Raw genomic sequence first — 12,943 nt, forward strand, 5'->3', positions numbered from 1 at the left:
GAATTGGGAAGATCTCCTGGAGATGGGAATGGCAACCCACTTCAGTAGTCTTGCCTGGAGAATTCCATGGACAGAGGAACCTGGTGGGCTACAGTCCATGGGGTCTCAATGAGCTGGACATGACTGAGTGACTAACACACACACACATACTTTTGGGTGTATCAGTATTATTTTAAATATTCAGTACTAGATGGATAATATTTTTAGAAGTTGTCATTGCTTTTTATAAATAATGTTGGTCTATAATTTTTGATTGTCATCTATTCTTGTTTTTGTCATTATGGTTCTCTCTTAGGCTCAGAATAATGCATTGACTAACTTCCTGTCTTTTATTATTCTCAGTACTTGGATATGATTTGTATAATATGGAAATTATTGGTCTTGGGTTTGATATAACTTGCCTATAAAACCATATGTATGTATTATGTTTTAACTTTCTTTAATTTATGTGTAAATTCAAACTTTATAATTTTTTAAATCAGTTTTGCTATATTATAATTTTTAGAAAGTTTTATATTTTGTCCAAGTTTATAAATTTATTTGTATGAATCTACATCTTGCATTTTTTTGTAATTATTTAAATTTTTACTGTGCCTGTAGCTATAATCTTATTTTACACAATATTTTTGTCTTGTTTTAATTTCCTTGAGAAAACTTATTAGAGATTTGTCCATTTTGTAATTCTTTTCAAAGGACCATTTAAAATTGATCCTTTTCATTGTTTCTTTCTCTGTATTTCATTAATTTTAGCTCTCATTCTTACCTTTATTTATCCTATTTTTGTTGTTTACTATTGTCTCTTAAGACTTTTTGATTGAATGTTTAGCTCATCATGTTCAGTTTTTTGTTTTTAATATATTTTTAAGCCTGTAAAATTACTCTGTATTGCTTTAGGTTTATCTCTGAAGTGTTAAATATAAACTTTTCATTATAGTTCAGTTGTAAATAATTTAACAATTCCATATGTCTTTGGTTTACAAATTATTTAGAAGTGCATTTTTTCTTTTTTCAATTTTTATTTTATATTAGAATATAGTTGATTTAGAATGTTGTATTAGTTTCAGGTACACAGCAATGTGATTCAGTTATACATTTATATATAAGTTTTTCAAATTCTCCCATTGAAATGACTACAGAATAGAGTTCCCTGTGCTGTGCAGTGGGTCCTTCTGCTTATCTATTTCATATGTAGTGGTGTGCACGTGTTAATACCAAACATTTCATTTATACCCTCTCCTTCCCCTTTGGTAACCGTATGTTTGTTTTTGTGGTCTGTGAGTCTATTTCTGTTTTGTAAATAATTTCATTTGTATAATTTGTAAAAGATTCTACATAAAAGCAATATCATATGGTATTTGTCTATCTCTCTCTGACTTAATTCAGAAGTGCATTTCTTTTTGCCTTTAACATTGACTTTTAATTGACAGATCTAACTTTGTTTATGGTAGCAAAAGAATATAACCTGTGTGATATTGATTCTTTACTACTTGCTTTGGTCAGTTTGTGCTCAACTTTTCTGAATATTTTTTAAGCGCAAACTGCTGGATATAGAATTGTTGAGTGGATTAGTTATATATATGTTAACAAATTACCCTTAGAGTGAGTTTACAAATGGAAATTTCTGCAACATTACTATGAGTTTTTGTTTTGTGACATCCTTAGGAGCACCAAAGAGTCTAATATTAAAAAAATTAACAATTCATAAAGAAAAAAATGTTTTATTATTTAACGTGCTTTTGTTTATCACTGAGGTTGAATTCTTTTCATATTTTTGCTGTTGGTTTCTTAGTTGAAAATTATTTGTTCATATCTATTTTTTAAAACTGGTGTAATTTTTCTCTAATTTCTTTGTAATTATATTTTATTTTTAAGGCCATTAAATAGGCTTGTTTACAAAAGATCATTGTCCTGGTTAAGTTCACTACTGTTTCTTAACCAGATAGATATGCAGCTGAATGTGTATTATATATTTGTAGTATATAAATATTATATAATATTTATTATACTGAGCTCCTTGAACTAACCATGTTTCTGGTTCATCTCCACCCCAGAACTCACCATTGAGATCCTGGCTGCTGAAATTGTCATTCCAGAAGTGATAATGACATGAGTAATGAAAGGTACACATAAAGGCTAGAGAAACCTGTTTAGAAAAAGGAATAGCTTCTGGCCAAATCATTTTTTTGAGAGTGGTTTGTTATAAACGGTAAATCTGTTATAAAGGAAATCCTATCCAAAGAGATGATCATGGTTTGGGGAAATCCTCAGACTTACTTACAAGCCGGGGATTGTGTATAAGACAGGGCTTGGGAAAATTGCACATATAGAGGGAAACAAGTGGTCACAAAGTTTCCTGAAGTTCAAAAGAATTTTAAAGAAAATCTGCTTTCAAGGACCTCCGCAGCGTTCAAGTGTTTAATTATCAATGGTGTCCTTTACTCTCCCAAGTTCAGGCCTCTCATCAGTCCCCATGTAGTGTTAGCATGGTCTCACTGTTTTCAGAATCATGTTAATGGGCAAGACTGTCCCCTGGAGGCCACACAGAAGAGCAGCTTTTTTAAAAACATCCTAGCCTCGTAGTAGTTCTTAGACTCCCCTGGTGGCTCAGCTGGTAAAGAATCTGCCTGTGACGCAGGAGATCCAGGTTCCATCCCTGGTTTGGGAAGATCCCCTGAAGAAGGAAATAGCTACCCACTGCAGTATTCTTGCCTGGAGCATCGCCTGGACAGAGAAGCCTGGCAGATCCATTGGGTCTCAAAGAGTTGGACACAACTGAGCAACTAACATTTTCACTTTCCAGCCTCATAGTTCTCAAGTCTGATTGCACATTAGAATAAATTAGGAGGGCTTAAAAAATGTGGATTCCAGAGCCCTAGACCAATGTGGGGACACACTCCAGCATCACCTATTAAAGTTTATACTTAAGTGAAAAAATAAGATAGAAATGAAAGCTACTGCTCTGCAATAAATCTAAACAGGAACAGAACCAGAATTACTAATAGCAGGAAGATGAACTAAAGAAGATATTGAGAGAGAGAAAAAAGGAGACACTTTATCTGCAGGTTTCCCACTTTGGGAGGGAGTGTTTTACAAAACATTAAGATTTGAAATTTGACTGGGCCAGTTTTGGGGTTTGTATCTGTGATGTTCCCATGAAGGTTCTCATTTTTGTGTATATGAGTTGAGTGCTGATTACCTAAGTTTGCACTCCTAGTTCTCAAACCTTTGCTCTTTGCTCAGCTTTCCCTGGGTTCTGGGTGGCTGTGGTATTACCAGGGGTCAGCAACACTAGAACCTCATCCAGGACGTGGCATCAGGGTCAAGACTAGCATTTTGAGATTTAAACTTCTAAACAAACATTAATTAAAATTTTCTTCTGGAGTCATAGAATCACAAAAAAATTCAAACTGAAGGGCTTTTTGAGGCTCCCCAGACTAACTTCCTTCTTATAAAAATATGAAAAAGTCATCTTAATTTTGACAATCAAACAAACATAAAAGATAGTTACCATTTCAATATCTTTTTCTCTATCCCAGGTACCTCATAGGGTACCTGATAGGGTACAAAGAAGCCATGTACACATCTGAACTTTTCCTTGCACTGAATCTACCTAAAAGAGGCAAAGCACTGCTAGTGGTCCTACCCACTTTCTCTAGGTGGTTTCTACCAACTTTTCTGAGGTGACTTTCTCTAGTTTTCATTTCTAGGTGTAGAAACATGGTGCGTGTGGAGGAGGAATTCCCATCAGCCAGTCTCTAAGTTTATAAAGTGACTATCTGGGTGGTTCTGGCTTCCTGAGGTAAAACCTGGTGGATTGGAAGGGAAACCTGGCAATGTGTTTCTAAACACAGCTCTATCTGCTTTCTGTTAAGCGGAGACAGCTCTCAGATTCTGGTATTAGATTGTCAGTGTCACTTCTCAGCAATTTTGTCAGTCTTCATGGCTTTTCTATTTTCTGTGTCGATAAGGAGGGAGAGAATTGCCACTTGATCTTCCTTTACATAGGGATTTCTCTAACATGACTGCTTACTTCTTCAAAGAGAGCCTCTAGAGCATACTTTCCTGCAGAAGCTGTGAGATACAAGTGCGTGCTGTACTAAGCCATGATTTTGTGGTAAGTTGTCTTTAGCCATAGAAAATGAATACAGATTTTGGCACCTGATAGTGGGTGCTTTTGTAACAAATGTGTAAAAAGGCTGAAGGAATTTTGAGAAGTATGATAGGAAAAAAATCTAAATTCCTTTGAACAGATTGTTAGTTTTAATAGAAGTCTGGACTTTAAGGACACTACTAGGGACGCTGCAGAAGGAATTAAGGAACTGTTACTGTGAACTGAAGGAAGGGGAGCCCTTGTTAGGTAGTGGCAGAAACTGTGCAATTGTTTCCTGTGGTTATGCGGAAGGCTGAACTCGGTTGTAGAGCTAAGGAGATTTTTAAGCAAAGCATGAACGTACCATTGGGTTTCTTCTTGCTGCTAATAATGAAATGCAAGAGGAGAGAGGTAAACTGAGCAAAGAATTGTTAAACAAAAAAGAACCAGTACTGTATAAATCTGAAAATTCTCAATTTGAAAAGATACTAAGACAGTGCAGCATAGAGAAAAATCTGAGTGAGACTGTACAACTTTTCATTAAAACATCAGAAAAAATTAATGGTGGGAGTATTCAGTCACACAAACGGTTCTTTCTAGAGATTAAGATGAGCCTCATAGATCCTCTCAATCAAACCAAAGGACCCCTAGGAAGCTTGAGAATATGGTCTGTTGGCCAACTGAGCAAGGGCCGAAATAGAGGTTATGTGGAAAAGATTTGTGGGTGTGTCTTTTTCTAAAGACACAAACTTCATTGAATCCATGGGAGACCCATATTTGTGCAAATCCAAATTAAAGTCCCTGTGGAGTAGCATCAGAAAGGTGTGCAGGGTCACCTTTTCTGGGCTATGCGATCAGCGTGTTTATACATCTCTGTTGGGTAGAGTCTCCTTGTTTCCGAGGAGTAGAATATAGTGTAACAATTTTGACTCTCTCTGCCCCCTCAGTCACTTGAGGGAAAAGCATTTCTTGATCACCCTGTTAAATTGTACCCTTCAATTTCTCTCTCAGTCTCTTGTTTATTGCTTCTATAACATATATCCTTATTTGCTTGTATATTGTTTAAATATCTGCTTATCCTATCTTTCTCATTAGATATTAGGGAATCTGTTGTTGGGCATATTTTTCTTCAGCATCGTATCTTTGTCATCAAACACAGTGTCTGTGACCTACCCACAAATAAATGCGATCTAAAGCAACATGATGGCTATAAAGGTTCTTAAAATTTTTTTAAATTTAATTTTTATTTTATATTGAGTATAGCTGATTTACAATTTTATGCTAGTCTCAGATGTATAGCAAAGTGATTCAGTTATGCATGTACATATATCCATTCTTTTTCAGATTCTTTTCCCATATAGTATAAGATTTTATTATTGATTGATTGATGGGAGTATAGTTGAATTATACTATTGTGTTAGTTCCAGGTATACAGCCAAGTGATTCAGTTATATATATATATATATATATATATATATTTATTTTCCAGATTATTTTCCACTCTAGGTTATCACAAGATATTGAATTTTGTTCCCTGTGTTATACAGGAAATCCTTATTGCTGATCTAGTTTATATATAGTAGTGTGTATCTGTTAATCCCAACTTCTCTCTCCCTCCTGTTCCCCTTTAGTAGCCATAAATTTGTTTTCTGTGTCTGTGTGTCTGTTTTTGTTTTGTAAATAGATGCATTTGTTCATTCGTATTACTTTTTTAGAGTCCACACTCAAGTGATAGCATATAATATTTGTCTTTTACTGCTATAAAGTTTTACAGTTGCCAAGGGTGAGGGCGATTGCTACAGCTAAGTGTGAATCAAGGGTAGGATTTCAGAGAGTCTTCGAGGCAAGTGGAATGGCCTGAACAAGACTGTGAAGTGGTGAAGCACGCTGTGTTTTCAGGGAAAGCATTGTCTCAGGAGGAATCTGAGAAGGTTCTCTGTGGGAGAGAGACAGTGGAAAGCTCGTCTGGCGGCACTGGGCAGGGTGGATCAGCATAGGTGGTCGGAGCCTGTGGGTGGTTGTTAGGGGGCTGGGGCATTGTGGTAAAACCAGCTGTGGGAACAGCTGTCTTTGATCCTGGTCCCGGCCCGCCTCCCGCCTCCTTACTGCCTGAAGTGGGAGGAGGGGGGATGAAGTCAGAAACGTCCCATCTGAGACAGGTACCAGTGTGTACAGCTAGAGGAGTTGGCCTGGTGTCTGAGATCTGTGGGAGACAAAGTTCAGGCAACAAGCTAGTTAAAAATTATTTGCTTTGTTTTGAGCAAATGCTATTTTTATCTGCCGCTCAAATACCTCAGGTACTAGATTCAGGGAGGAAATTCTTCTGAGAAGGAGGTCTGGATACCATTTCTCTATTCTCTGAGCCCAGGGGTGGGTGGGAATGTTTTTCCAAAAACAATCAGCAGTTTCCTCCTAGGACCCCAGAGGATCACTCACAATTCCTGTTTCTCAGTGTCTTTCTGAGTGTGTGTGTGTATACCCAGGCTTCTGCAGCCAGGGGTGTTTTTGGCAGACTCCTGGGTTTTTGTTTTCCTTTCTTTTTTTTTCTGTCATCATTGCTCTGTGTTCTGAGAACACAATGACACAGATTCCTGACTGTCATTGTGAGCTGATGAAACCGATTAATTTAGCCTCTTCTTGGAAGTTCACTAAATAGCATCCATTTGTTGATGTCTAGTTACACAGAATAATAAGGTAGAAAAAGTTAGCCACGTGCTAACTATAGGCAAGTAGAACCCAGATGGATTGGAACCAGAAGGCTGATGATAAAGATTCCCAAAACATCACCTTGTTACCTCATCATGAACCAATCAAAAGAATTGTGTATGAGCTGATCACCCACCCTGTGATCCTGTCCCTCACATTGTCTTTAAAACCCTTCTAAAAGTCTTTGGGAAATTCGGGTGTTTTGAGCATCAGCTGCACTTTCTCCTGGTTTGGTGCCTTACAACAAACACTGTACTTTCCTTCACCGCAACCTGGGGTCAGTAGGTTGGCTTCATTATGCATTGGGTGAGCCCACCCAAGTTTGGTTTGGTAACACATAAATGACAGGCTTAAATATCTCACATAGCTTAAATCTGGTATGGTAAGTAGATAGTCACATGAGAAGATCTCTTCCACAGAAGCCTTCCCAGAAGAAGTGTTATCTAAGTCAGGGGCTGCCAATGATTATAAAAACTGGTATGTGTGTGTGTGTGTGTGTTTGGTGGGGGAAGGGAGACAGTAGGATGCTGCTTAGAGAGAGAAGGTACCAGACAGAGGAAACAAAAGTGAGAAAATGACTGCTATCCAAAAGTCTACAAGCAATAAATGCTGGAGAGGGTGTGGAGAAAAGGGAACCCTCTTACACTGTTGGTGCAAATGCAAACTAGTACAGCCGCTATGGAGAACAGTGTGGAGATTCCTTAAAAAACTGGAAATAGAACTGCCATATGACACAGCAATCCCACTTCTGGGCATACACACTGAGGGAACCAGATCTGAAAGAGACACGTGTACCCCCAATATTCATCACAGCACTGTTTATAATAGCCAGGACATGGAAGCAACCTAGATGCCCATCAGCAGACGAATGGATAAGGAAGCTATGATGGTACATATACACAATGGAATATTACTCAGAATTCATTTGAATCAGTTCTAATGAGATGGATGAAACTGGAGCCCCTTATACAGAGTGAAGTAAGCCAGAAAGATAAACACCAATACAGTATACTAACACATATATACGGAATTTAGAAAGTTGGTAATGATAACCCTATGTGCAAAACAGAAAAAGAGTACAGATGTACAGAACAGACTTTTGAACTCTGTGGGAGAAGGCGAGGGTGGGATGTTCAGAGAGAATAGCATTGAAACAAGTATACTATCAAGGGTGAAACAGATCACCAGTCCAGGTTGGATGCATGAGACAAGTGCTCAGGGCTGGTGCACTGGGAAGACCCAGAGGGATGGGATGGAGAGGGAGGCGGGAGGGGGGATCAGGATGGGGAACAGATGTAAATCCATGGCTGATTCAAGTCAATGTATGGCAAAAACCACTACAATATTGTAAAGTAATTAGCCTCCAACTAATAAAAATAAATGGAAAAAAAAATGAGAAGAGTTGGGGATCATCTGGGGGTCCCTGGGCTTCATTATTGAGCTACCCAAGCACAGATTCTGCCAACACTCTGGATACAACTCCTTCCCAAAAGGGGTGTTCCTAGAAGGAGGCCCTTGGGATGTAACCTGGCTCTTTCCTCACAGACTGACTTAGGGACACATTTTTTTTTTTTTTTCAAATGTGATCCTCATTCCACCATTCTTCTTTTAACTTCAGCCCCTTGGTTTGAGTTTGCACCCACTCTGACTTAATTCTTGACCTACATAAACTTTCCTTCTTTCAGGCCATGAAGGCTCTCAGAAGGAAGACTATAGAGATCATAAACACACCCGTACCATGGGGTACTATTATTGGTATCATAAATTGTGCACCTGTTTCATTTAGTAAGTCTCAATTGAAAACCATTTTTTGGTTGACTGAATTATTTCCTTATCATCGTACTTGTTTTTCATTTTATCAACAAAAAATGTAAGTTCATTATGGCCAGGAGCCCTAGTTCTAACCACCCCCTCATTTCTTCATTTTTTAAAAAAAAGATTAGATAACCATTATCAGTGTCTAGAAAATGTTTCCTGAATATGAAATTTTTCACGGCATTGCAGATGGAGGTGAGAATAAGGAAAATCAGGCAGTATTAGACTCTTTCACACCCCCTTAGTACTTAATTAATAAGATCCCTTCTCTAAGCTCCAGTCTCTTCTTCACTAAGAAAATAGAAGCAATCAGAGGACGACTTCTTCATCTTCTCACCCCGAGTCTGCAGTCCTATACCTCTGAAGCTGTGCCCTGTGCCTTTCCTTCTGTTTAATGGATGAGCCCTCCCTGCTTATGTTAAGGCCAATTCCTCCATTTGTACTTGGACCCTGTCACCTCTGCCAACTCAAGGACTTCGTAATGCTAGCTTCTGTTCTCTGCATTATCAGTTTCTATCTCTTCGCTGGATCATTTCAGTCAGTATGTATAAATACTATATACTATCCTGTATGCTGTCTCATGCCCCTGGTAAAATATCCTTCGCCTGGCAGTTTTAAGTTCAGCATCACGGGGAGGTAGGGAAATGTGGGTTTTCTTGTAATTTGCCCACTGATTTCTCTGCTCTGTGCCTCTCTCCCTCTCCCGGGATTTCTTTACAATATTTATAGGAAAATATTCTATTTTGAAAAATTCTAATCTCAAAAGGATGGACGTTAATCACATATAATGGGAAAACATAAAATACGAAAAGAAAATAAAGATCACCTTTTAAATCAGTTATGCAGAGAAGCTTTATTAACAGCTTAGCATTTTAGCTTTATATATGTATGTTTACATAATTGTAGCAACGTGGTATATTCAGTTTTATTTATTTTTTTCCCATAACGGCAAGAGTATTTCCAGATCATTAGTATGGTTTTAATGGCTGCATTTGTATAGACATTGTCATGATTTATCTAACTATTCTACTACTGGTAGACATTTATATTTCCCCTGACTTTGACATAATAAAAAGTATTACAATGAAATACTGTACTTCTATAGAATTATTTATGCATGTTTATGGTTATTTCCTATGAATTAAATTAGTACGGATTAAATTAATGGGAAGGCTCATATAAACTTTCTATCTCTTTCTCTCTCTTACTCTCTCTTCCCACCTCCCTGTGGTAGCAAAGCTCAGAATCCAAAGTATATGTTTTTTCCACCACTGGAACTTATCTTCAATTAGAAGGTTTCAGGGATTTCAAGGCATTCCTTAGCTCTTTTCTTGGGCATTGTCATTATAACTTTTCTTAAAAACCTATATCTCTAAATAACAAAAAATGTTCATGCTGACCGTCATCATCATGTCATACAGAGACGGGTAAAGGAAAAGTTGATATCTTCTGCTTGTCACGTCCCAGTCCTTTGGTCCCTGGAGATGAGGTTAGGAGGGGGACATTTTGTACCTGCTGTTATTTGAAGTCAGGATTTTCTCTTTTGCACATGACTTGCACTTGACTTGCCTTTCTGTTTTTTTTTTTTTTTCCCCTGAAAAACAACTCTTTATCTGGTTAGAAACAGGATAGGGTCAGTTTGAACTTGTTTTATGAGTGCTGTAAGAGTTACCTGTTGAAGATATGATGAATATGAGAGACTTTTGAAAAATATCCTTGATGTAACTGTTGAAAATGAAGAAAGACATCCTGTCCCCTTATGGATTTTCGAGTGCTTTCAAAATCGAGAAAACACTGAATACATCTGAAAGACAGTTGAATGCTATGTCATCAGATAGAAGATATTATTTTCAATTAGAGATATTGCATTGCTATGTAAAGTAAATCTGTTAGAATCATCTCGGTTTTTAAAAATTCATTTTTACAATGAAGAATGCCTTTAGCTGTGCTCTCAGTTTAGGAGAATCTGCATGGTCCTTTTACATTGATTGAATAAATTAGACCTAAATGGGCAGTGCTACATTTGAGTGACTTGAGTGTTAGTATCTCAGTCGTGTCTGACTCTTTACAACCCCATGGACTGTATAGCTCGCTAGGCTCCTCTGTCCCTGGAATTCTCCAGGCAAGAATACCGGAGATGTTTGCCATTCTCTTCTCCAGGGGATCTTCTCCACCCAGGGCTTGAACCCAGGGCTCCTGCAGATTCTTTACCAGCTGTTTACTAATCAAAAGGTTAGTGAGTCAGAGCAGGCCTCATGGAAGCACAGTTTATAAGCACAATAATCAGTATTCATTAACAAATATCCAACAAGTGAAGTTTCTATAACAAGCATTCCCACTTAACAGTTCTTGGAACCATTAGGCTAGTATTTTCATTATTATAAGAAAGCTCCTTGCTCTTTTTAGTTAACAGAGATAAGCAGAAACTTTATACAATTATAAGATAGGAAACATGATTTAGCTTATTTTTATAGTCACTGGCATGTCACATGCACTCACTGCTTCTAACTACCTATATGGAGTTAAAACAAGCATTAATTGAACAATTTTCATGTATCAGGCACTGGCATCTCTATGAGGCGCATATAATTTACAATCTCAATTTTTCAAAAAGACTGAAGAATGGAGAAGTGAAGTAATTTTAAGGTCACAGAGCTGAAATCTGAAGGATCTGAATATAGGCAGTCTGTACCTGGAGCCTGTGCTTTTTAAAAAAATATTTATTTATTTTTAATTGACTGATGATTGGTTTACAAGAGAGCCTGTGCTTTTAATCTCTGTCTTGTACTTTAATCTGTTTCACCAAACAAAGGCTCATTATCAACCCAGTGCTTTTCAGTCTCAAAAGTCCCTGTATCAATTACTTCTTAAATTTATCTCAAAAATAATAGCATTTAGTTTTAACTTGACTTTTCATCTGGGTCGAATCGTGGCTATTTGAGGCTCCTAAAAATTCATTTCCACAAAGAGCTACTGGGTGAAAGTATACATCTGTTCACTGAGCCATTATTTCAAGACTTCAAGAATATATGCGGGTTGGGTCTTTTCAACACTTACACAAACATAACTCAATGTGATGAGATCAACAAGCAACTTACATTTTAGGAGGTGACAATAGGGAATAAAAAAAGACTCCATTTCTCTATTAAGCCATTCTGTACCTGTGCTTGCTGTCACCTGCTGATTGATGACCTCCTGCTGGCATGGCCATTCAGTGAGAGAACCGACACAGATGTACACAAACGGTGTGGAGAATGGGGGCGTCCATTCTCCTCCTGAAGTGATGCCGCTTGGGGGTTAGATTTATGGTATATTTTATTGGCAACAGTGACTCCTATGAGGTTTCTGAGAAGGTAGAGAACAAATGTCTGTTAGGCCTTGAATGTCAATTGTTTAGAAATTCTGAAACATATGCTGGTCAATGGGTTTGCTGTCAAAACAGAAAAGATTGATAGAGAGGAGGACATTTCTTTAGAGAACAGCATGCCTTTGAGTGCCCTTAAGGGAGGCCAATTTGCAAGGCTGGTATTTACTCTTTCATTCGGCTTAGCTGAAGCATTTACACAGTAATGTCTTCAGTTTAACGTGGGAATGTTATTTTAAATCCTATACACGCTGCATATAAAAGTGTCCAAATGAATTATCTTATGTGTTTACTGTGTCTGGATGCTTGTTTATGTGCCTGTTTGAAACTACTATTTGCCAGTCCCTGCTTTCATTCTGACATAGTGTCGGCGGGGTCTCCTAACAGGGACTATATGTTCCTCTGGTGCCTCTAGTAACAAATTCCCGACTTTCAGGCTTACCCCAAATTTCATACTAACCCAAGCTACTTCTTTTAATAAGTATCCAGGTTAGTGGTTTTCCACTGGGTGTTTTGGTTTCCTAATTTTTGAAATAGCACATAACCCTTGACTAGCCTGGGGAGACATGTAATACGTGTGAAAGTGATTTGTCATTTCTGTAGGAGCAGGAAAGACATTGAACGTGGCTGATCTGGAGACTAGAAACCTAGCAGGTAAACATTTTGCAGTTTACTCAGATGTACAAACCACAACAGCTTTATTTTCTATAACAACTTAATTTCTAACTCCAGTAACCATTTCATCTGGTATCAGAAAACCTATTTTAAGCAGATATAGGATTTTCTTAGTTAAATCATAATTTTTAAAGTCAATTCAGGATTTCCTCTGACTGTTCAGGTTTCTCTCGCTCCATCCTTGGGTTGATGTCTAAACTCTAGAGGCCTTAGTGGTGTCCTGATGTTGGCTGGGGGCACCTGGCCTGGGTTGGCACCTGCTGGGATGCAGGGCTTTGGGTCTGGCCTGCCAC

The 12,943-nt window shown here is 37.8% G+C and overlaps 1 protein-coding gene and 1 gene segment (V, D, J or C); both read right to left on the reverse strand.

Annotated features, from left to right (window-relative positions):
* The window catches only part of LOC136172319 (M1-specific T cell receptor alpha chain-like), a 606,661-nt gene that overhangs the window by 278,738 nt on the left and 314,980 nt on the right, over nucleotides 1-12,943 (reverse strand). The window lies entirely within an intron of this gene.
* Nucleotides 1-12,943, reverse strand: part of LOC136172318 (T cell receptor delta constant-like) — a 424,221-nt gene that overhangs the window by 192,340 nt on the left and 218,938 nt on the right.

Source organism: Muntiacus reevesi, chromosome 7 (genome assembly GCF_963930625.1).
Source record: "Muntiacus reevesi chromosome 7, mMunRee1.1, whole genome shotgun sequence".
In the NCBI taxonomy this organism is placed as follows: Eukaryota; Metazoa; Chordata; class Mammalia; order Artiodactyla; family Cervidae; genus Muntiacus; species Muntiacus reevesi.